At 35.9% G+C, this 22,577-nt stretch overlaps 1 protein-coding gene and 1 long non-coding RNA gene across 6 annotated transcripts in view; one reads left to right on the plus strand and one right to left on the minus strand.

The window, feature by feature from the left end:
* Positions 1–22,577, minus strand: part of LOC134798273 (uncharacterized) — a 683,132-nt gene that overhangs the window by 486,449 nt on the left and 174,106 nt on the right. The gene's annotated exons all lie outside the window — the stretch shown is intronic.
* Positions 1–22,577, plus strand: part of LOC134798247 (sodium channel protein 60E-like) — a 302,130-nt gene that overhangs the window by 7,094 nt on the left and 272,459 nt on the right. The gene's annotated exons all lie outside the window — the stretch shown is intronic.

A 22,577-nucleotide genomic window follows, 5' to 3' on the forward strand; every position in this document is an offset into this window, starting at 1 on the left:
CTGACATAATAAAAAAAAACAACGACGAATCGATCCTCCCCGGGGACAACGCCGGCAATCGACGTTGTAACAGATATTAATGACTCCAGGAGCGATCAAAACTTAACGCTGTTACTTGCGAATCGGGGATTTATTACCTGAGTTTAACAAGTCCATATTAGGTTGAGGCAGGGCAAGGGGAACCCGGGAGACTTGAAAGCTTTTATTAAAGGAAAGTACCAAAATCACAATATTTATTTTTACAGCACTCAATCACCTAACGACACCACCTAAGTCTCCTACATGGGTAAAGTCTCCGAGACTGTGCCATTGTGCATGGCAATATGGCTGCCATGTCGTTGTTTGAAAATGACCCTACTGCCGTATTCGAACTTCAAGATACTCACAAGAGACAACACGTACTAGATCCATTCTAGATACGTTATAGTTTAGATATCAACTAGTTCTCTCTTGCAGCGCAATTCGGGCAACCAATGTCACTTTTACGTTAGATAGAGTAAGATATCTATTAGATGTGAATTGGATCTCTAAGTCATATCCTGTGGAAATCGTTCAACAGTATCTCCAGAATCGCGCAAATGTCAAATATGACAGGTTAGATCTTAAACATATCGTTATCGTATCTTGGTGATGTCTAAAAGATGTCTAATAGATGTCTATTACAAAAACCGAATCGGGCCCCTAGTGTTTTAGTTGCGTGGAATACTGTGGGTCTTACAAGAAAAAATAAGTTACGGTGTTTCCAAGCGGAATGAACAGCATGACGCCACTGAGAGTAAAATACTTACATAGGTATAAAACATTTCAAATTAGATTTTTTTACAATTAATTATTCCAAATCCGCATGCATGAAAAAAAATACCTTTTTTAACAAACTCTTTTTTAATGTACGTAGAATAAAATATAACTTGTTGTTATGTACCGATGAATACGTATATTTTGTGTGCCCGTGTACTTAATAGGTACCTAAAAACAATATATTTTTTAAACAAATAAGCGAAATACTTTCCGGTAGCATACCTCAGTCCCTTCGCGGTGCTTTAAATAACCCGCTTCTTTTATTCTCTTTTTAAACGGAATATTGACTTATTGTTCTTTTATAAATAAAACAAGGGAGGAATTTAAATCGATGAGAGGTTAGTAAGATATCAGCTGAGTTATTTTAAAAATGTTGCTTTTTAGCGTTCCGTAGCCAAACTGATGTCACCAAAGCGAAAGCCTTTCCTGTATTTTGCCAAATGTCAATTATTAATTAAGTTTTTGGATTCAACATGTCATTGCTTCACCATGCAAAAACAATTATAGTTTTTTTTAGAGATGCAACGGATAGTTGTTTGGCCGGATACCGGATACCGGATAACCGGCCTGCCCATCGGCCGAAATTCCGGTATCCGGCCGCCGAATATTCGGCCTGGCGGAACTATACCTGCATTTCGATTGTGCAGGTTTTGATATTTAATTTATTTTTAATTTTAATTTGACCTGTTTCCTAGTGAACATTCGCGCGGATTATTTCTAGGTTCGAACGAAATGAGTGCGCATGCAAGTCAGTTAGGGTGATTCACTTTTGTATGGAGAAAAAAAAGTTGTAATATTTTTCCTGACTTTGCTCACCAATGGAGTCTCCCCACACTAAAAACTATCTATTTCAATTTTCAAAAGAATCGAATAACGTTTAGAGGTTGCACAAGTTGAAAAGGTAGAGTGAGAACCCCATACATTGCGTGAAAATGAACTATGTTCTAAAATGACAAAATATAATGATCTAATACTAAAATCGAATGAGAAAACTGAATTTTGCGTCTAAAACACGATAAAAGCACTTTTCCTTTGGAAACAGGTGGAAAAACTGGAAAATCTTAATTAGAACATTTATCGAGTAACCAAAATCTAAGTTTACTACTAATTTTACAATTTATTTATATGTAGAAGGTTCAGTATCACACTACTCTCCGCTTTGATGGTAGCCGCTTAAACCATTTTCTACCCTCCGATGTAGAGTCGTTGGTTATTTGAAAAATCTTTGTTGAAGTTGTGCAACCTCTAAATGTTTACCGATTTTAATTTTTTTTAACGTATAATATTTTCTTATCAGTTAGAACAAGAATTCGAGCAAAGTCAGATGAAAATCGAAAATTCGGAAAAATGAAACACCCTAAAGTCAGTGGAATGTTTAATTTGTTTTATAATAATAAACGAGTACGATTATGAATTTATGACAGTGACCGTTTCTTAAATCCAATTTTGTTTACTCCGAAATCAAGCAATATTACTATCCGGTATCCGGCCGGATATTAATTTAATGGCCGGATAGGCCGGATACCGGATAGTAACCGAATATCCGGTGCATCTCTAGTTTTTTTATTTTAAATTTCAATTTAAGTATATAATGTACTTAGACAGCATTACTAAGACTACAATTTAATAATTTTATCACAATAGACTATAGTAGGTACGTAGTCTAGTAGCGCTACATTTTACATTAATCCTTCCATAACATTACCGCTTAAAATATTCCACATTTAAAAACAACAGATACCTGTCATTGTTACACTTACAAAAGCGAGAAAGTAATTCTATTACTGCAGTGTACGTGTGCGTGAAGGTTTATTCCTGCCGTTTTTGCCTGTATAGCAAAGCAACATAAATTGAAATGTTTTCCACGCTGCCTCATTTATTATTAACGCCTTTAGCGTAGTCTATAGTTCCACGTCTCTCGGAAAGCGCCGCAACTAGAGATGTTCAACGGTATATTCTTCGTCGTTATTTAATCTGTTTTGAAGCGTAGTGTTAATGAGTAGGTGTGAATAGACTCCCTCTAGAATAGTCTCTCTCTTGAGGTGGACGAGTGGTGTGAGTTACAATGTGAGCCGAAGCTGCTGGCGAATTTAGTCTGTCTACTTTTTATACTAGCTTATGTCTCTTCCGCGAAGAAATTCAAAGGTGTAAAGTCCCCAACTGGCTTTGGACCAGCGCATAGCCAGATTCCTCTGGAGCCTGAGAGGAAACCTGTTACCAAAGGGAAGTATATACCGAGTTATTATTGTTCTGTGTGTATATTTTTCACTAAGTACAATGTTCCAAAAATGATTACGAAGACAATGAATGGTTACGTGTTTCAAAATTGGTTAAATGGGAATAATTTAGTATTGCCTACCGTTAATTGCATTCCACAAAGCGCTTTGTGGCCCGTTAAGCCTATAAAATTGCAGGTTGTTTCCCATAAATGCTAATAAATTTGCATATCACGATTGAATTGTTCTTTTTGGCACCTAACATAATTTTGGTAGTTGTATTTTGTTCATTTAAATCCTTCTTAGGTTTATTTATTGAAAAACGCTTCATTCATGATCCAGAGCCTGCCTGATCTTCGATTAATCAGATAAATATTGGATAAATATGACACTCAATATCTATACGTGTAAGAAATTCCCCTCATACCTGGTACCTTATTTATTAAACACATAACGTAATTACGTTACTCAACCAATATAACAAAATGGTTCCCCCTTAGTGCGAAACGTTTGTTATCTCTCAGTTGTTTATACGTTTTTCTTCGTTATCTCGGAACTAAAGGGCAGAGGTCGTGACGTATAAGACATATTGTGTTATAAGCAGCGGCCATTTGTGAAATACCCCTGCCTTCAAAGACTGACGTGGTTATTCCAGAAAAACCTGCCATGTCTGTAAGGTGGTGTTTTATAAAAAGCGGCCAAGTGCGAGTCGGACTCGCCCATGAAGGGTTCCGTAACAGTAACTAACATAATAAAATTGCGGATTATGGTTTATGACGTATTAAAAAAAACTACTTACCAAATCTTGTTCAAACCAATTTTCGGTGGAAGTTTGCATGGTAATGTACATCATTTATTTTTTTTAGTTTTATCATTCTCTTATTTTCGAAGTTACAGGGGGGGGGGGGGGACACATTTTACCACTTTGGAAGTGTATCTCACGCAAACTATTCAGTTTAGAAGAAAATGATATTAGAAACCTCAATATAATTTTTGAAGACCTATCCATATAGATTCCCACACGTATGGGTTTGATGAAAAAAATTTTTTTGAGTTTCAGTTCTATGTATGGGGAACCCTAAAAAATTATTGATTTTTTTCTGATTTTGTATGAAAATCTTAATGCGGTTCACAGAATACATCTACTTACCAAGTTTCAACAGTATAGTGCTTATAGTTTCGGAAAAAAGTGGCTGTGACATACGGACGGACAGACAGACAGACAGACATGACGAATCTATAAGGGTTCCGTTTTTTGTCATTTGGCTACGGAACCATAAAAATGAGTTGGTGATAACAAGCGGAAATATGACGTTGGTCATGAATTTTAGCGGCCCTCACAATCTATTTGGCATTATTAGGTTAAACTGGATACCTAGTTTAAATGGTGGCATTTTGGGTGAAAATTAAAGTAGGTAATGTACCTATCAAGTTCAAATGGTCATTACTTAGTTGATCAATTAATATTGGCAAATAATTACTTAAAAATGTAAGTCCCTACTAATTAATATGTGTTTGTATGTGTGTTGTGTACCTATTTGTATTTCTATAATACTTAAGTAATTTGATATGGAGATATTTTGAGTCACACTAAGTATTCAACGGTAGTTTATTATGTTCCGTCGGGTACTCATGTACCGAAATACGTGTATATGTAGTTTTTTTTGGCCGATAGATAATAAATCATATCCAGGCGTGATTAAGCATAATGGTGCTCGTAATAGAAAACAGGAAACGATAATTTATACGCCAGTATTCCAAAGCAAAAAGGCTGTAAATAGACTAATCTCAAACATTTATATTACCTTTTACGTACCTACTGTAATTTTTCTTAAAGCTACTATACACTTATTCATACTAATACTATACTAAAACGCACCAAAATATATTTTTAGATGAATTAATATCTAAGCAAAATAAGTCAATGGAGGTTTTAATAAGTAATTTGGCTTAAATATATTATACCTACTCGTAGTTTATAACCCCTCAAGATCTTCCTCAAAGGGGGTGAAATGTGAAGTGGAAGTTTGTATTAAAGTGACATTATCTAAGAATTTTCACGGACAAAGCCGTGGGCAGATGTTAGTAGTAGATATAAGAGCCTCGATAATACCCTGTTTTTCTAGCGTCAATCAATCAATCAATCAATCAATCAATCAATTTATTTTGCTATAATAAGGGTTGGTTTACAGGTGTTATTACAATATTTTTATGCACATTCCTTAATTAGCCATAATCTATTGCATGCAAAATATTCACAATTATTTACATATGTACAATTTCAATTGAAACTTTACTAAATATTAAATAACATTATTTACCCAAATAATATTTTTCTAACATTACATTCAAATAATTATAGTTTACATTAATTTTGCAAGAAATCATTTAATTTATAAAATCTGCGTTCTAAAAGCCACTCATGCATTTTTTTATTAAATTGGCCATCGGACACTTCTTTGAGCTGTTGTGGTATTTTATTGTAAATGTTTACACACATCACCGTACAATTCTTCCTAAATCGGCTTGTTTTTTGTTGTTTGTCCACCACAAGTCGGCTACCGTTTCTTGTGTTCCGTGGATATAAATCACTAGCAGTTTTAAAAAGTGTTCTGTGCTTTCTTACAAATTTAGACACTTCTTCAATATATAAACATGCAAGAGGTAGTATACCCAATTTAAAGAATAAAGGTTTACAAGTTTCCAACGGGCTAACTCCACACATAGCACGAATACATCTTTTTTGGGCAACAAAAGCTCTCTGGATGTCACCACTATTGCCCCAAAGAATCAAGCCATATCTTAATACAGATTCAACATATCCATAGTAGGCGGCATAGGCGTCGTAAATAAAATAAAGTTATTTTTCCAATAACTGGATACCTTCTAACAGCGCTCTAATCTTTATTGTTCGAGATCGGTTCACTTTTCTCAGAACTTGAGGAGCTATTAGTACTAAAATAAAATATTTTATTTCACTTTACTAAGCCGAAAAAATAAATGAATCTATTAATATTAAAAGAAGGATTTATAAGTTTTTTAAAGTTACGTATTTTTTGTAAATTCTTGAAACGTACTTCCTTAATCCAACGTTTATATACTTACAGAAACGGAAAAGTAATAATATTTAGAGAATCAAGTACTACCATCATTAATAAAATTTATATCCCATTAATTAGATCGATACCGATGTTTACTCCATTAACTTGCCGATCGGGAAATCTGCTAACAGATTGACTAAATGAGCAAACGGCTTAGCGCGCAAAGCCTTATTAGCTTGGTGAACCCTCTTGCTATGCGTAAGCTGTGGTATATAGGTACTACTATTATGTTTATAACAAGAAGATATATCGTGAACAGTGTACTTTCGTTACGCGTGTTCTGTGGCAGGTATATTATTGGGAGGTTTGGAAGATTTCGGTATGTTTGATGGGGAGTTAACGGTTAAATGAACAAGCTCATGTTTATTAAATACTGTTTGTTTGTTATTTGTTGTTCCACGTTATCTGTTGTTGTGTTGTTTTATAAGCAATTAATTTTAAATTTTTGGACTTATTTTAAGGTTATTTTAGAGCTATGATCGTGGAATGTTTCATCGGAAGCATGTTTTATAGGTACTCATATATTGCGGAAGCATATTTTAGATAAATAAATTATAGAATGTTAGTACAATCGGAAGCATGTTTTTTATTGTGTAAATTGGATTGGATTATCTCTTCGTTTTCAATCCAATCTAATAAATAATAAGCATTAAATTAAATATTTTCACGGCGACTAAAACACGCTTAAACTAAATAAATAACAAGACATTGAGAGTATAAATAACGGGTAACGGGCTTTTATTTCTAAGAAGCACCTGATTTAATCTGGACGCAGCGGACTAACCTCTACACTCTTAATTGACCGACCGCGGACTTTGTTCCGTTGCATTAAGGTTTAAGAATTGCTGGTAAACAGTAGAAGATGGCACTATTAAAAGTTGGTGGGATCTCGATAAATAATCCCTCCCTACACTTATTTTATTTCAGAAGAGAAAAGACGTAAGTTAGATGATTTGTCATCGTATACAGGTTTTTTTGTATACTGGGAAAAAGTACTTATCCCGCAGGACCAATCGCTGATAGCCAAAACTTTCACGTTTTTACTTTTCACCTTTATGTATAGAATTGTTTTGGGCCCTGCTAGTTGCCAGGGCTTAATTTATTACTAGTTTCGTTAGTTACTTGACGAAGAACTGTGAGTGTTGTTTGAGAAGTTTAATAAAAGTAAAAAAACATAATGTCTAATAAAAAAAAAAAAAAGTACATAATGTCTGTAGACGTGGCTATACATCGGGTGGAACTGAACGAAGGACTTTTACGCAAACTGGGAATTGTTCAGGCTACGTACTTTATTTTTCACTTATTAATCTCGTCCATATTTCTAACCGGTTTTGAGATACGGTTTGTTAAACATTAGTGCGAAAATCTGTATGTTTCAACCCTAGCAGGTAGATCATACAATGACATGACATGTGTCAATTTAAAATGTAAATAACTTTGTAGGGTTGTCACTGATATAAAAATATTTCATTTTAATGATTTTATTTTACTTTTGAATCAAGCTTTACTATTGTAATAACTCGATTGTAGATTACTTAGATAACACTATCCTTTCAGCTCAGTCTCTAGAAATGATCCACCCTGTATAATTTTGAGTATGCCAATGTCCGTAGCTACTTTTCCGACTGTTCAAGCTTTCTAACATCCCTACGGATATTTCAAGTACAACTCGCTTCGTAGCAGTTCGTAGACGCCTACGGCGTAGCATGAATTTGTTACCTGAGTAGAAGGTTTCGTGTATAAAAGGTAGGTTTTAGATAAAGCAACTATAAATACATAACTATTTAAATATTTTTTTTATAACAATTTTTAAGTTCCTTATTGCAACGTAATATTTAAAAATGCTATATATTTAAAATGGTGTTCCGGACATGTGGGAAGAGTGTGCGGAACCGATGCGAATATAATAGAGACCCTTTCGACAATTTAATGGAATGTGAGGCGTACACCAATTGGATACTGTCGTTGTCAACAGTACACAGAATTAAAGGCTGTTGAAGGTAAATAGAAACCAGTATAACTAGGCTACCTCATGGCCTTTTCGAGATGGGCCCCCACACAAAGGGACATGTATGATGGCTCGAAGGCAACATCAGTGTAGACTCTACATTGTAGAGGGTTGAGATCTAAGGTTATAGGGATCCCGACGAAATTATTAGTCAACTCTTTGAGTTTCTTCGAGAACGATTTTTTGTACTTAAACGGTACGATCAAGGTTTGAAACCACGATTTTTGACCACAACTTAAATAGGTACGCGAGTTTAAACATATAATAAACTCGCGACTTATGCTGCCACGTCGAGGCTCGAGAGCGCAGCTTATTTGTTATAAGTATTAAATATTATCTGCACAGATATAACATCAAGTCTGAAACAGGAAAATGTGAATATAGGTCAGAGTATAAATATCATCGCTACGGATTCACGTAAGGCGGTGTTTTAAGCCCACTTGTGTGTTTATTTATTTTTTCGTCCGCTTTTCTAGCGCTTTGAGAAAATGGCATTACGCAGGCAATATTTTCAAAGGGTCGTTTTATTTATCTTGAATGTCTGTTTCATCAAACTTTATGAACCGATAAAAAAATATAAGCCATAAAGTGAAAACTCTGTAACAGCAGTATCTATAGATGGTCAAGCAAATCTTGTCAGTAGAAAAAGGCGCGAAATTCAAATTTTCTATGGGACGATATCCGCGCCTACATTTTTCAAATTTGTCGCCTTTTTCTACTGACAAGATCTGCTTGACCCAGTATACTTACTAACTAGGTTTTGACATGTGTAAATGCATTGTCAATAATATATCTAAATTGAAAAAAAAAACTATTTCCTGTTGTCTAAATTTTGTCAAGAACAGAAGCCACTCACTTCTGTGCATTAATTTAATCGAGATTTGGCATCAATATTATCCAAACGTTTAAAGTTAAATAAAATCGATTAATGTTAGAGTGTAAAAACCGGTTAGTGCCGGTGTTTGCTTCAACCGCAGCGCTGCGGCCCTGCTAGTGAGCGGCTCGACGGAACGAACTGCCTACTGCTACGTGCAATAACCGATATCCGGTTTGCGGTAGTGAACGTCAGAATGACGACCATGAGAGTACAACATCTGACCAAATTTCTTGTGATATTTTTCCTTACGAGATACCTAGTTTTTTTCTATAAACTATCCCTTTTTTTTGCTGCTTTGGAGCATCGTATTTCGGACTTAGGACTGCCAGGCAGACAAGCCAACTTCTGGATACGCCTTGTCTGTAATTTTCTGTACAAAACAGTTTGCCGACTTTTGCGGGGAAGGGGCACGTCAAATGTATACGTAAGGTTAAAATAGCTATGTCAGATACACGTCAGTCCATACAACGTGTGACCATTGGTCATAGAGTTTCGACAGAGGGAAACGCCTGTTAATACCTACTCCGTTTGGTTATATCTTCCAAGTTTGAAGCAGTCAAAGTTAAAGGACGTTCGGCTCTCATTTCCGAGTGCAAAAATCGGTTGGAATCGGTATTTGGTTCAACCACAGCGCTGTGACCCTGCTAGTTAGCGGCCGGCCATCGGAAACGAGCTGCCTGTTCAAACGTGCAATAACCGATATCCGATTTGCGGTATGAACGTCAGGATAGCTGGACAATGAGAAACTGTGTTTTAAATTAAATTCAGCAGACAATTAATAGCTGGCTAATTTTGTTGTGATTTTTCTAGTTTGAAAGGTAGATACTTAATCAATATCGTACACAATTAATCGAGAAATTTTTTATCCATTTATTTACATACAATATATACCGGGTGTGGCTTGTAATATGAGCAAAAAATTGAACAGTATGCTGTACTCCTCATACTGACCAACATTTGATCAGCGACTTTTAGAATAACTTGGGGTTTGATTTTTAATACACTTTAAAGTTTATTCTTAGACGCAATGTATTGCGAATTTTGTTATGTATAAGGCGTGACAAGCAACGTCAATCACAATGATATGGCGTGGCGATGGCGTCCATTGAAGATAATATTTATTTTGTATGAAAAATAGGGAGTCTAAATACTACATAATTTTTAAAAGTTGTTGAACAAAAGTGTCACTGTTTGAGGAGTGCAATCTATGTTTTAATTATTTGCTCATGTTACAGGCCACACCCGGTATACAGTGGTACTACTAAACGAAATTAATAACTAGCTTAAATCTAAAATAGTAGAAGAGAGAGAAATACTTATATGAGTTCTCAAAAATGGATTGATATAGAGACATCAACAAAAGCGACAAATAGATCTAGCTAAAATCGTTTTCACGTCCTCATGGAAAACCTCAGTAATTTTTGTACCGACATTTGTCGATTTACAAGATAAAGATTAGGACTAAATAGTTTAAATAATAAGCAGTTATTGATATAGTAAAAGTCACAAAATGTCATATAGTCCAGCTATTCTTCGGACATAGGGTAACCGCTTTCAACCAAACACCAGTCTATATTCAAACACGTATTCGACGCATCATTACGTCATCAAAAACGTATAGCTATAAGGTATGCTGCTCACACTTAAAAAAAAAAACACTTATTCGCTCAAGCTGGCGAGTCGTACCAAGGTTGTATCATAAATCATAACCATGACAAATCAAGTCAAAACTTTAAACATAGACTCTTCTTAATGGTGAACTGCGCTTAACGCGCGGTTATATTTTCCTAATCGCCCCCTAAACTACCCTATTATTACGTCTAACTCTGTAATGACTGAACCAGAGTTTAATCATTGTCCCTTACGATGGCAAACAAACCGTTTTCGTGTAATAATATTTGTGACTGACATGTTAACGAGGCTAGGGTCTCGCTAAACTTCGGCTTCGGCTTTCGACTACAAGTATGTAGCAAGTTGGGGTGAATTGGGAAACTTTGGATACTGCGGGAAAGCACTCCTTATTATCTGAATAAAAACGCCTGTTCAAACTTTCGTCGACACTTTAGTTGAGAATGTTAGCAGCCCATAATACATACATATATGTAAGTATTTATGTAACAACGTTATGATAAAATTTTGCGCTAAACTTTTCTGTTTATCAGATGCGCTCTTTTTTTAAACTATTATATATTATATTTAGTGCTTTAAGACGTTTTTTTGCCAATTCAACACGACGTACTGGAAATAGCTTGACATGTGATGAATGTGTAGGTACAGTCACCTGCAATAATATGTTACTCTTCGAAGGCCGCAAAAATATGTGACACGCTCTTATGGCTCTACAAACAAGATGGTGTCAGATATTTTTGCGGCCTTCGTTGTGTAAAATATGACTGTACAGTCGACGTCAAAAATATGTTTACACTTTTGCACCTTACTCCTTTGTAATAAGGCGAAAAGTGTAAACATATCTTTGACGTCGACCGTACTTATACGTTATGATCTTGCACTTGCACTCTTTAGATAAATGGTTGAATGACAGAGAATAAGTATTTTAGTTTGAAACGCTAAATCTGTAAAAGAAAAATTAAATAAATGTAAGTATCGTGCACTCTAGCATCGACATTTATTTATAATTTCCAAGTTGCATGTCGCGTTGGGTAGGTAGATACTATTTCGTTCGTTTACCATGAACTAGTTACTAAGCACAAAAATAGCTTTTTTTTAACTAAGATTTCAGTGCATAACTGGCTTGCATCACTATTATTAATATTATACATTAGAAAGTGACATACCCCCTTATTCATAAACGCGCTACAAACCTCGATTAGCTAATAATCGTTTGTCTTTATCTGTAAAGTGTCATTCTATGGAACTTGCTAACTATGTAAACAAACCGCCATATTGAAATTGTCAAAAAATGATGAATTTACTAGTGACTTTTGTTTACATAGTTAGCAAGTTCCATAGAATGACACTTTAATTTTGACTTATGTATTTGTAAGAAAGGGATAAAACATAATTTAACTGTATCAGGCCCGGAAAGTTTTATGAATACTTAGGGTTAGTACGTTGCTTCTTCACTGCGCAACCTGTGTAGATGAAATTTGGTATGGAGATAAATAGTTTGAGTCCTGAGAAATGAGGATCCTACTTCCCTTCCTTTTGTCACAGAAACCATCATTCTACGCAGACGGTGTTGGGATTCGTTTATATATAAAATGAAATGATATTTAGATCAATTTGATTAAGAAAAATTTCAAATGCCGCTTATAGTGTAGGTACCATAGAGCAAAAATACGTAGAGTGCTCACTCCATACTTCAATTTTAGTAGGTACCAAAAAGACTATTATTTTCGTAGTCGACATCTAGCATCGAGTAGCGGAATTATCAGTATTGCTACTTGACAATAGATATAAGTAACACCGACCGAACAGTCTAATGCTCAACAATTTTCAGCTAATATTATAACAAGATTAACTGGAACTTTATTCTCAACCACTTCTGCTTTTAATATTAGTTGTAAAATGTTGTTCAATAAAAAAATTCTAAGTCGCGACATTACAGAATTCTAGTATCGAGTAGCGGTACTGATGCGAAAATAATAGTCATTTTGGTACCAAAACTGATGTATGGAGTGAGCACTCTATTCTTAATATATTTCTCTATGGTAGGTACTCTAGCTCTTGTCACCATTGCCGCCCATTTCCGTCAGCTGGAACGGAGCCGCTTCCGTCGTAATTAAGTTTTTGCGTCAATCCGAACCTTTGTCCGAACAACCATTTTATGTAGAACTAATTCATTTGTATGCAAAGATGTTCAAATTGGATGGTTGTTCAGCCAACGCTGGTAGCAGTTAGTTAAAAACCGCTATAAATGGTACTCTGAAGAGTTGGAAGGAACACGAAAGGATTTAAATAGTGTATAAGTTGATTTGCGAATAAAAATCTCACTCCAGCTCTTATGAATTTACTTTTACTTTGTATTGTAACGATAAATCTCTACAATAATATTTTCGTCAGGGCATTATTTATAGATTATCAGGGTGTTTAAATGAAGCCCTTGGCCCTCGTTACTTGGTCAGTTTATGTTTTTGTCATTTATCTTAGATTTATCTCCCGGAGATGAATGCTCGGTTTATGAAGTAAATAGGTACGTAAATTATCCAAAGCATCTGCCTAGACTGTTTTTTGCCAGTTCACTCACAGTCTAAAAGCCTTATAAAATAGGCATGCACTGTGCCTGAATAGCGGGTGCTTGTCGACGATTTGTGTCCAACTATTTGTCAGTCTCAGTGGCACTATCTCGCGACGGACCAAGCGTATGTGATTGATTGAAAGTATTTATTTGGAACTCTTTGACAAATAAGTCGTTTTTGTCCCTCCTTTCCTTTCTTCATCTTTCCGTTTTTACAATTTCCTTCAAAGGAGCCTACAGTGAATAAGATTACTAAGTAACTAATCTTATACTGGTGTATAAGCTTTCGAAGGATGAAACCCTCAAATTTGGTTGCACAGAGGAATAGCGAATTTAATCCACAATGGAAGCATCTAGTTTAGAATACCTGTATAAGGTAACACGGAGCTTCTAGCTTGATATATTCTGCAAAGTAACTAGGTAAAATGCCACCGCGCAGGTAGAGCATTAGGGTAGTTTCCCATTATTGTAAATGCAGGAGCGTAATCATGCTTTTCCAGGCTAGTTATTGATAGCGCGAGCTCGTGGCGATTTATCTTGACGCACCAGTGAAACGTGAGCTTGAGATCCGCAGTAACTTTAAGTAGAGGGGTCCACATATACACTGGCTTAACAGAGCTTTGCACTTACCCACGTTTTGTTAGCGTTTGGAATACACCTACGGTTTAAAGTGGGCTTGAAGGTTTATAAAGCCACGTTCAGACGCAGGACGTGACGAGTGGGCGGATATCCGGTTATCTTGCATTGAGAGACATTCCACCATTGTCTATGTTACGCTGCTATGCTCTGTGTAGGTAATAGCTGTCATTACGCTGGTGATATTGTATTGTAGCGGCTAATAAAAAAGGCAGCAGAGGTCGTAAGCAGAGTAGTCATGAGGGCGAGATAAGATTAAGACATTCGCTAGAGAAAGATAAATAGTTCTGTTAAGAGATTCCGGATACGTTATTCCCTTTCTTAATAACTACTGCATTTAAATTCCTGAGCTGATAAGTAAAATCGCATGTCTACGTACTCGCATGTATTAATTATTTATACATCTTACATTAATATTAACGACTGCATTCTAACTGTTTGACTCCCGACACAAAATGTCAGAATTCCATTACACGTCTAACCTCCCGACCCACATCCGGAAGCTATTGTTTACAAGTTTGACGAGCATCGACGAACGCCGGATTTTTCCCTGCGGTCTTCATTATTTACTCCGTGACGGATGGTCGCAGCTCCTTTTGACTGCCACGGGTATTTTTTACAACACGCAATAGTAAACTTTATTAGATTGTATTAAGGTTAATTTTATAAACCATGTCGACTATGGCTGACTGTGGCGGTCGCAGCTTTAACACAGTGTTTCGTCGTCAGGGATATGTTTGGCAGAGCTTAATAACTTGCTATAGGGTACCGTCGCTTAAATAACTTAATACCTATTAATGAAAAAGATAAACTGAATTGCTTGGAGAGATGTGACCTATTTCCGATATTTGATTATTTAGCTTAATAGTTTGAGACTTTGTTTGGTTATGACTGTGGTGTCTTGGAATAAATGAGCGCGGCAGCGTTGGCAACACTGGAAGGTCCGCCATTACGATAGAGATCCGTGCTGTTGGGAACGCACCGGCTGGCTAAGTAATTTGTGTTTGATTCCAAATCCTCACCTACGTAATGCGTACTAAGTATTAAATAAGAGGACATAACAATGACACCAATCATTATATTCATTATTATAAATTATACTCTTAAGCTTACTAATGTAGCATCGTCATAAAATCCTTATAGTTCCCTTCGGTTCAGTATCGGATTAGCAACTTATACCCGCGTCGTGTTTGGGCGCAGGTAGCTTAATCTTTTGCTTATCTCCCGGAGTGCCTACTGCATGACCGTAATTCCCCGGGGCAAATGTCAGGCACTTTACGGTCTTCGTATCACAAGGCGTTAAGATAAAATAGAAACGCACTTAGAACTGAATTTGGTTAAAACGTGTCCAATGTTTCAATGGTGTTTCTTACTGCAATATTTGTTTGAAGCAATTCTGTCATTTAATAATAAGATTTACAGTAAAACACAAGTTTAAAAGTTCAATTTTAGTTAAAAGTTAGAGATTCCATTAAAGACTGTCAGTGTCAGAACACATTTTGAGCGTTGCTTTTAGCTTAATCGTCAAAATAAATCTACTGGTTCAATCAGATAAATAACTACAGTGAATGTTACCGTTCTTGTTTTTAGTTTACGCAACTAACTGCTTAACTACATCGTATAACAACCTCTAGCGTAATGAATTAAACTGGTTCATATTTGTCATGTCGTGTGAGTTGCGCTTAAGGCTTTGTTGAGCAAGAGACAATTTCGACTCCTCACTAAGCTCGGTAATTCGGCGGATCAGATGGATTTGTCCTCATATTAATTTGTAAATACACTCTGTCTTCGCCCTTTGAGTCTTTACTGTACTTGATAGAACAACCTAGGCCTGGTTTTATATTTATTATAATGGGAAAGGGATATGATGAAAGTATTATTCATAAACAAACAGATATTAGCTATACCATTTATTTTAATACAGAGAACTCCGCAGTTAGTAAGTAAACACGTATTTTTTATGAACTGGCAGCGTAGCCAACATGCCAATAGCTTACGCTTCGTAGTAGAGATGCAACGGATAGTTGTTTGGCCGGATACCGGATACCGGATATTCGGCCTTACCATTGGCCGAATATCCGGTATCCGGCGGCCGAATATTCGGCCGGCGGAACTATACCTACATTTCGGTTTCTCAGGTGCGCATTATGCAGGTTTTGACGTGTTTCGTAGTGAACGTTCGTGCGGACTCATTTCTAGGTTCAAAATGAGTGCGCGTGCTAGTGAGTGGAATGTTTAAATTGTTTTAAAATAATAAACCAGTACGATTATAATCGTGACTGTTTCTTATTCCAATTTTGTTTACTCCGAAATCAAGCAATGTTACTATCCGGTATCCGGCCGGATAGTATGCCACTATCCGGTATCCGGCCGGATACACGGATTAAAATTATGAATATAGATTTTATTGCTATTGGTATAAGATGCATGCATGTACTAAATACTTAATACCTAGACTTAAGATATATTGAATGCCCTTACAGGGTGTCATGTACCTACTATCCTCAAATTGTAACACCTAATGTAATTATGAACATGACTGCAATACAATAAAGAATAAAGAATATTAAAATAATGGCCGGATAGGTCGGATACCGGATAGTAACCGAATATCGGGTGCATCTCTACTTCGTAGCGATCGAAACGCAACTGTCACTGCCGCACTAAAATATGAAAGAGTGATAGAGAGACACAAAGCGTTTCGTTGTCGAAGCGATAGCGATTGTCGCCTTGGCAAGGCCGGCTGGCATAATTTTCGTATTAAATCCGTGCCAGCTTTCGTGAATCTACCAATACCCAAATTGAATTAGGCTATTTCATTGTTTTCTCGCATAAATTGTGTACCAAAAACTTCATGCAAAGGTACTTATTTGGAGAAGAGTATAATTTCGTACTTACAAAGTTACCTGTTTGTCTATAATCCTTCGAGTCTACCTCGATATGTAAATCTATCTCGACGTCCTTTAAGAATAATAGCCTTACCCACTCTTCTGGGCATATTTCACAGTATGTTAAGCGGCCCATGTCTTTATACGTTAAAGATGGGTCGGCCTCAAGCGACCCACGTCAACATTGACATTTCGGCCATCGACGTTTTCTATTACGTTAGATTTGGGGAGGAACTCGTCCAGAAACTGACTTTTAATTCGTGCTTATTGTGAGTTCACCCTGTTTAAAAAGGTAAAATTTTCACATACAATATATAATATGCAGCAATCTAAAATATACATACACTCATATGTAAGGAATCCCAAACGGAAATATTTCAATTTTCGACACAACCAGAATAATCACGGATATAGGTGAGTTAAAATTATTCTTAACTATCTGTCTTTCTCCGGTAACTCTCTAAAAATCTCTTTTTTTCATTTGAACTTTGACATACGTGACTAGACGTGAGCAACTCTTGGATCGCTATCAGAAGGTGCTGCAGAATGACAAACAAGTAATGGATCTTGATATGCCTATATCGTTGCTTTATTAATTATCAATAATATGAGAAATTTATTAGACACTAAATAACAGCACCTATTTACTAAATGATAGTAGAAAGCAGGAAAGCGAACCCCGTCACATTACGGGACAAACGCTAGGAGGATGATGATGAATAGTTGATCACATTCACGTTTTTTTTTGCTGTAACTGTTAATTTTCACTTAAATGTAATTTCGGTTTTAAAGATACATAAGTATATTTCAACTTCCTTTACTAATTATTTATTCATATCATTACTTCATTAGTTAGTCATGAAATAAGTAATTGAGTTAAGCTGCAAGTTTACCTAGTGTCGCTTTAAAGTAGCCTGCAAATCAGAGAACAGTTTTAGCTACAACAATTTGGGTTTCTGTTCAATAGGTACATATTACCAAATGCGGGACATTGCGAATTTGCTAACACATTCACACAAATGAAATGAACGTAGAATTTAAATAAAAGCATAACGTGTCCACGATGCATAATGATTAACGATACTGCACAATATAAAAGTGCACTTTCATTTCCGAACGACATCGCAGTCTCACTGGGTGACGTTGTCATTTGTTTCAGCAATTTAATAAACGGATATTTGTAATGTTTCTGTTGAAATTAAACTGTAAAATATGAGTGAATTGCAAAAAAATTGTACATAGTTAAGCACCTGTAATTAGTCTAAAGTTAATTGATTCCATTGTGTTACCACAAATAAGCCATTTCTATTTAAGTTAGATGCATGAAAGTGTGTTAGCGTATGCTATAGACATATATGTGTACGAATTAAGTACAATAAATGCAATACAATACAATTTACATAGTTAATTTTCGTAACATAAATTAATCAATTAAGTTAAGACTAATCACAGCTTCTTAACTGCGCTTAATTACATACATTTTTTTTGCAATTCACTCATATAAGGAGGCGGATTCTGATTTAACAACTTGTTTAAAGTTTTGATCTTACATATATTGACACTAGAGTATAATAACATTATCCGTTTATAACTCTACATATGTGTCGCTTAGCTTTAAATCCATTTGACCCTCTCAGCAAATATCTACCCTATTACATTTTCTTAATACCAAAATCGTATAATCTGACAGATGGATTTACCCGAGTTTGAAGTTAAGCGACTTATATGGAATGTCTTCTAATTCACCTTTAACCCTTCGCGTGGCAAATTCCCTCAGCAGGAATGTATTTGAAATTTAATTATATTATATTTCCAACAAATCAAATTCTTGTATGCTATCTGAGTTATAAAAGCATCTTTAGTCAAATTTAATGTTTTAAAATGTGCTCAGAGTCGTAACGTGGTTATATTACGCTATTACGTATCTACTCTCTGCTATATTACCTACCACCATAAAGGTTGAAGAGCACATATCACCCCCGAATGACATCTGGTCCCGATATTAAAATATTATCGAGGTCGACAGGCGTAGGCGCGGCTCTTGACACGCGCCTCTCGGGCTCTCGTCTCAAGCACCCTCGGCCGGGGGCTAAACAGTGACACCGTGTTTGCTGCCAACAAAGAGATTTAATTCTGGTACTGGGTTTATTTGTTTTCTATTGACAAATAATAAATGTTAGGTTTACACCCGTGATTACTTAGGCCATGCGTTTTGTGTCTTGATTTAATCTTATTACATAGATTCATTGATTTGGTTGTAAGTGCGTTGCGCTTACATGGACTACATTTGGGAGGTGAATTGGATTTTGACATAAATCCATGAGTGCGAGAAACGCGTTGAAATTGGTATAGTTAATGTAACATTCGCATTTAGACTGGACCAGCGTTGTTGCTTGTGTGCAGTATTGCTGCAGCAAATATCGAAAATCCAGGCATCAATATTCATTTTGAAATTTCCTTGCCGTAATTAGGTATCGTTATTGGCTGAACGACTGAGTGTTTTTTTATTGAGATACAGCGAGGAAATGCCGCCAGCATCCTTGGTACAATGCCTCAAGGGCGTATTTTAGATTTAGACTAATTATTAATTTATTTTAGTAATACCTCTGTATATATCTTGTTTGTAAATAAAAAATATCTTTATTTACATAATTTAAGACTCGTATGATTATCTAAGTCTTACAATTGTAATGCATAAGTAATTCGCATTTAGTTGACATTATGTCAAACAAAGTGTAGTCATTTGTCTATGAAGTGTACATTATGTGAATTGTTAACCCTTTTCCGACGAAGGGCAGAAATATAAATCCTATTTAGCGAAGCGTATCGAATAGGAATAGCTCCAGACTGAGGCACTTGGAAGCCGGGACACGTTCGTCCTACTAGGGTATTATGGGTAATGAGAAAAGATATACATTTACGAGTGTTTTAGTTTCTGAAATATTTGAAAGTAATGGCGAGTCGAGGGCATGGGGACGTATTCAGAAATGTAAATTGTGACGTCTTAATTTTAATATCCGACGAATTGATGTTGAATAATCACATATTTATTTTGTATTTAAGTACGTTTTGAATACATTATAATAGTTTTTTCTCAAACATGCAATGAAATATTGATGTTATGTTCCTTATAATAGGCTGCGAAGTATGACGTTTCAGGTGCGGCTAGGACAAAAGGTCGTTAATGGAATTTCATACACATCTTGCAGGCCTAGGCCGGCAAAGTCCTTTTTTTTAATTTTCATTTCACAGATATTTGTGACACAGCATCGTGGCATTCATCCATTAAAAAAAACTAGAGGCAGTATTTGCTTTATGGTTCGTAATGACACTGCCACTACGCCTATAAAAAAAAACAAAAAACAATGTTTGCTATAATTTGCAGTTTTATTTGTATAAAATCAACATGAACTTAATAAATAATACATTCTATAATTTTATAATTTTAAATTATAAATTTAACTACACAAATAAAAACATTTAAAATATTTCATCTAAACGTTAGCGGTAAAAAGGTCTACTCAAACACGCGTAGTTATATTTTTTAAATTGTTATGGAGGTAAAGTTGAAAAATATTCATTCTGTTTTATTGAATTTATGGTGCGTTGTTGATTTTTTGACTTTAATATGAGTTCCGACGAAATAATGAAATTAATATTCATTGTAATCGTAGGTGTTGGAATTGGCAGCGTAAGCAGAATTGATTTTAATAACCTGCTGCCTCTGCCGCCAAGTCAAAGACGAAGTATGTATATGGTTGCTTATGGCAATTTTATTATTTGAGAAACTAAGAAAAATGGCTTACAGTTTATTAGAAACAGTTTTGTGGCATATTTTAAATGAATGTAATTACAAATTCGTCAACACTGTGGAAATTATACTTATTTACTCCATGCATAAAGCAACGATGTATGTGAAACACGATATCAACATGAAAGACTATGTAAACTTATGTGACGAAAACGACAGTCAGACGGATACAAGGCGAAAAAATCAAAGATACATGAAAATATACGGGTAGTAAAAATACACGACTCGTGTAAAACATACGCGTGATAATGATATAGGTACGTGTTCGTTATATTTTGGGTGTAGTTTGCTTTTTGTTTTTTCTATAAATAAAACTTGGGTTTCGTGGATTTTTTATTTTATTTATTTCATTGCATGTTTGAGAAAAGCACTATACATACCTCGGCGGGAAATGGGGTTGCCCGCGCTCAGACCTATCCGGCCTCGCTTCGCTCGGCTGTCTATATGTCTTCGGCCGGCAACCCCTTTCGTCCCGGCCTCTGTAGTAATGTACTATTACGTTGCTGGATTCGACAATCTATGCGTCCAAAGTTAAAACGGCCGTTTTTGTTTTGAGTTCATAGATCGACGAATTCAGCGACATAAAACTAGTTTGATGTATTCAAAAGGTGTTTAAATACAAAATACAGTACATAGCGCCCCCCTTTTTTTAAAGATCTATCGTTAAATTTAAATAATCACAATTATTTAGCAGTGGCGCTAGTGATCACGTTGACGGGCTCTTAAATAGATACTTAGGAGTCAGAATATGCCTAATAATCGATATTCCTGTTAAATATTAACAGTTCGTCGACGATAGGATGATATTGCCACTTTGACAAAGCCGTAGTTCTCAATAAAGAGAATTTGGTTTCTGAATAAGAAGTACCTTCACACTTCACACCTTCTATTACGTACGTGGCGTTGAGTTTTATTCGCACTAAGTCTAGTGTGTCGTTCTGCGACCACGATCGTACCCCAGTGTCACGTTCCATTCGCCAAGAAAAATAAATGTCGGTAGTACTCGGGCAAAACCCGTTTTGCTAAAATAATGTGTGAAAAATGTCCAAGTACAAATCAATATAACGCTAAATGCTTTTACTTTGAGAGGCGCATGCTATCGGCGGTAGATAATGGCAGATGACAGGCCTGTCAAAAGCCTGCGGGCCGCATAACGGCGCTTGAAATGGAGAGCGCGTACCTACAGAGGTAGGTTCAGCACCTGAGGGCTTCAAAGAGCTGGGACGATAATTACTAGATATATTACCTATGTATTTCACATTGCTTTTTGTCATTTCCCTCGCAGCAATATGTAAGTTTGCGCATAAGCATTGCGAGTAATATCATTAATATCAAATAAAAAAAGATTTTATAACTTTATCTACTTTAATTGATTTTGTAAATTAGGTACGTGGTTCTACTGAAATGAAATGACAATTAGAAATGTCAAATTGTATACAGGTTGAGCAAAAGCTTTTAAGGGCAAGGAAGTAATAGTTGATAGCTGGTGTACATTTTAAGTAATTATTTTATTACACTAATTATTAGATAAGGAGTTTAGCAGGTTACGAGGATAAGGGTTTAATCAGAAAATTAGGCTTTATAGGCCTTTAATTTGGGGGTGTAACAGAAGGGACGTCTGTGTAGTTACAAAAATTATTTAAAAAAATCCCGTCAAACAAGTTTCGAATTTGATACATGCTAACATAATTGAACAACTGAATGAGTTCTCCAATTGTTGTTACAGCTCAAATGCGTGGTGGGGCAGCACAGATTAAAGTACTTCAGCAGCCACTTGCGTCATGGCTGTTGCTGTGAGGCATCTAGCACCACAAAGCTATCGAAAAACGATTTACCGTCTCCTGAGGGCCTACCACGAACCACGTTCGACGTGTTACCTCCCTGTCACACTTACGTGCGAATTAACAAGTGCGACAGAGAGGCAACACGTCGAACGTGGTTCGCGGTAGACCCTCTGAAACTAATCCGGTGCCGCTGCAATCTCACAAGTGCACGTCAAACATCGCTTAGAGCGCTTGAAGCAAGCGAACTTTCTCTTGGCATA

Source organism: Cydia splendana, chromosome 16 (assembly GCF_910591565.1).
Source record: "Cydia splendana chromosome 16, ilCydSple1.2, whole genome shotgun sequence".
In the NCBI taxonomy this organism is placed as follows: Eukaryota; Metazoa; Arthropoda; class Insecta; order Lepidoptera; family Tortricidae; genus Cydia; species Cydia splendana.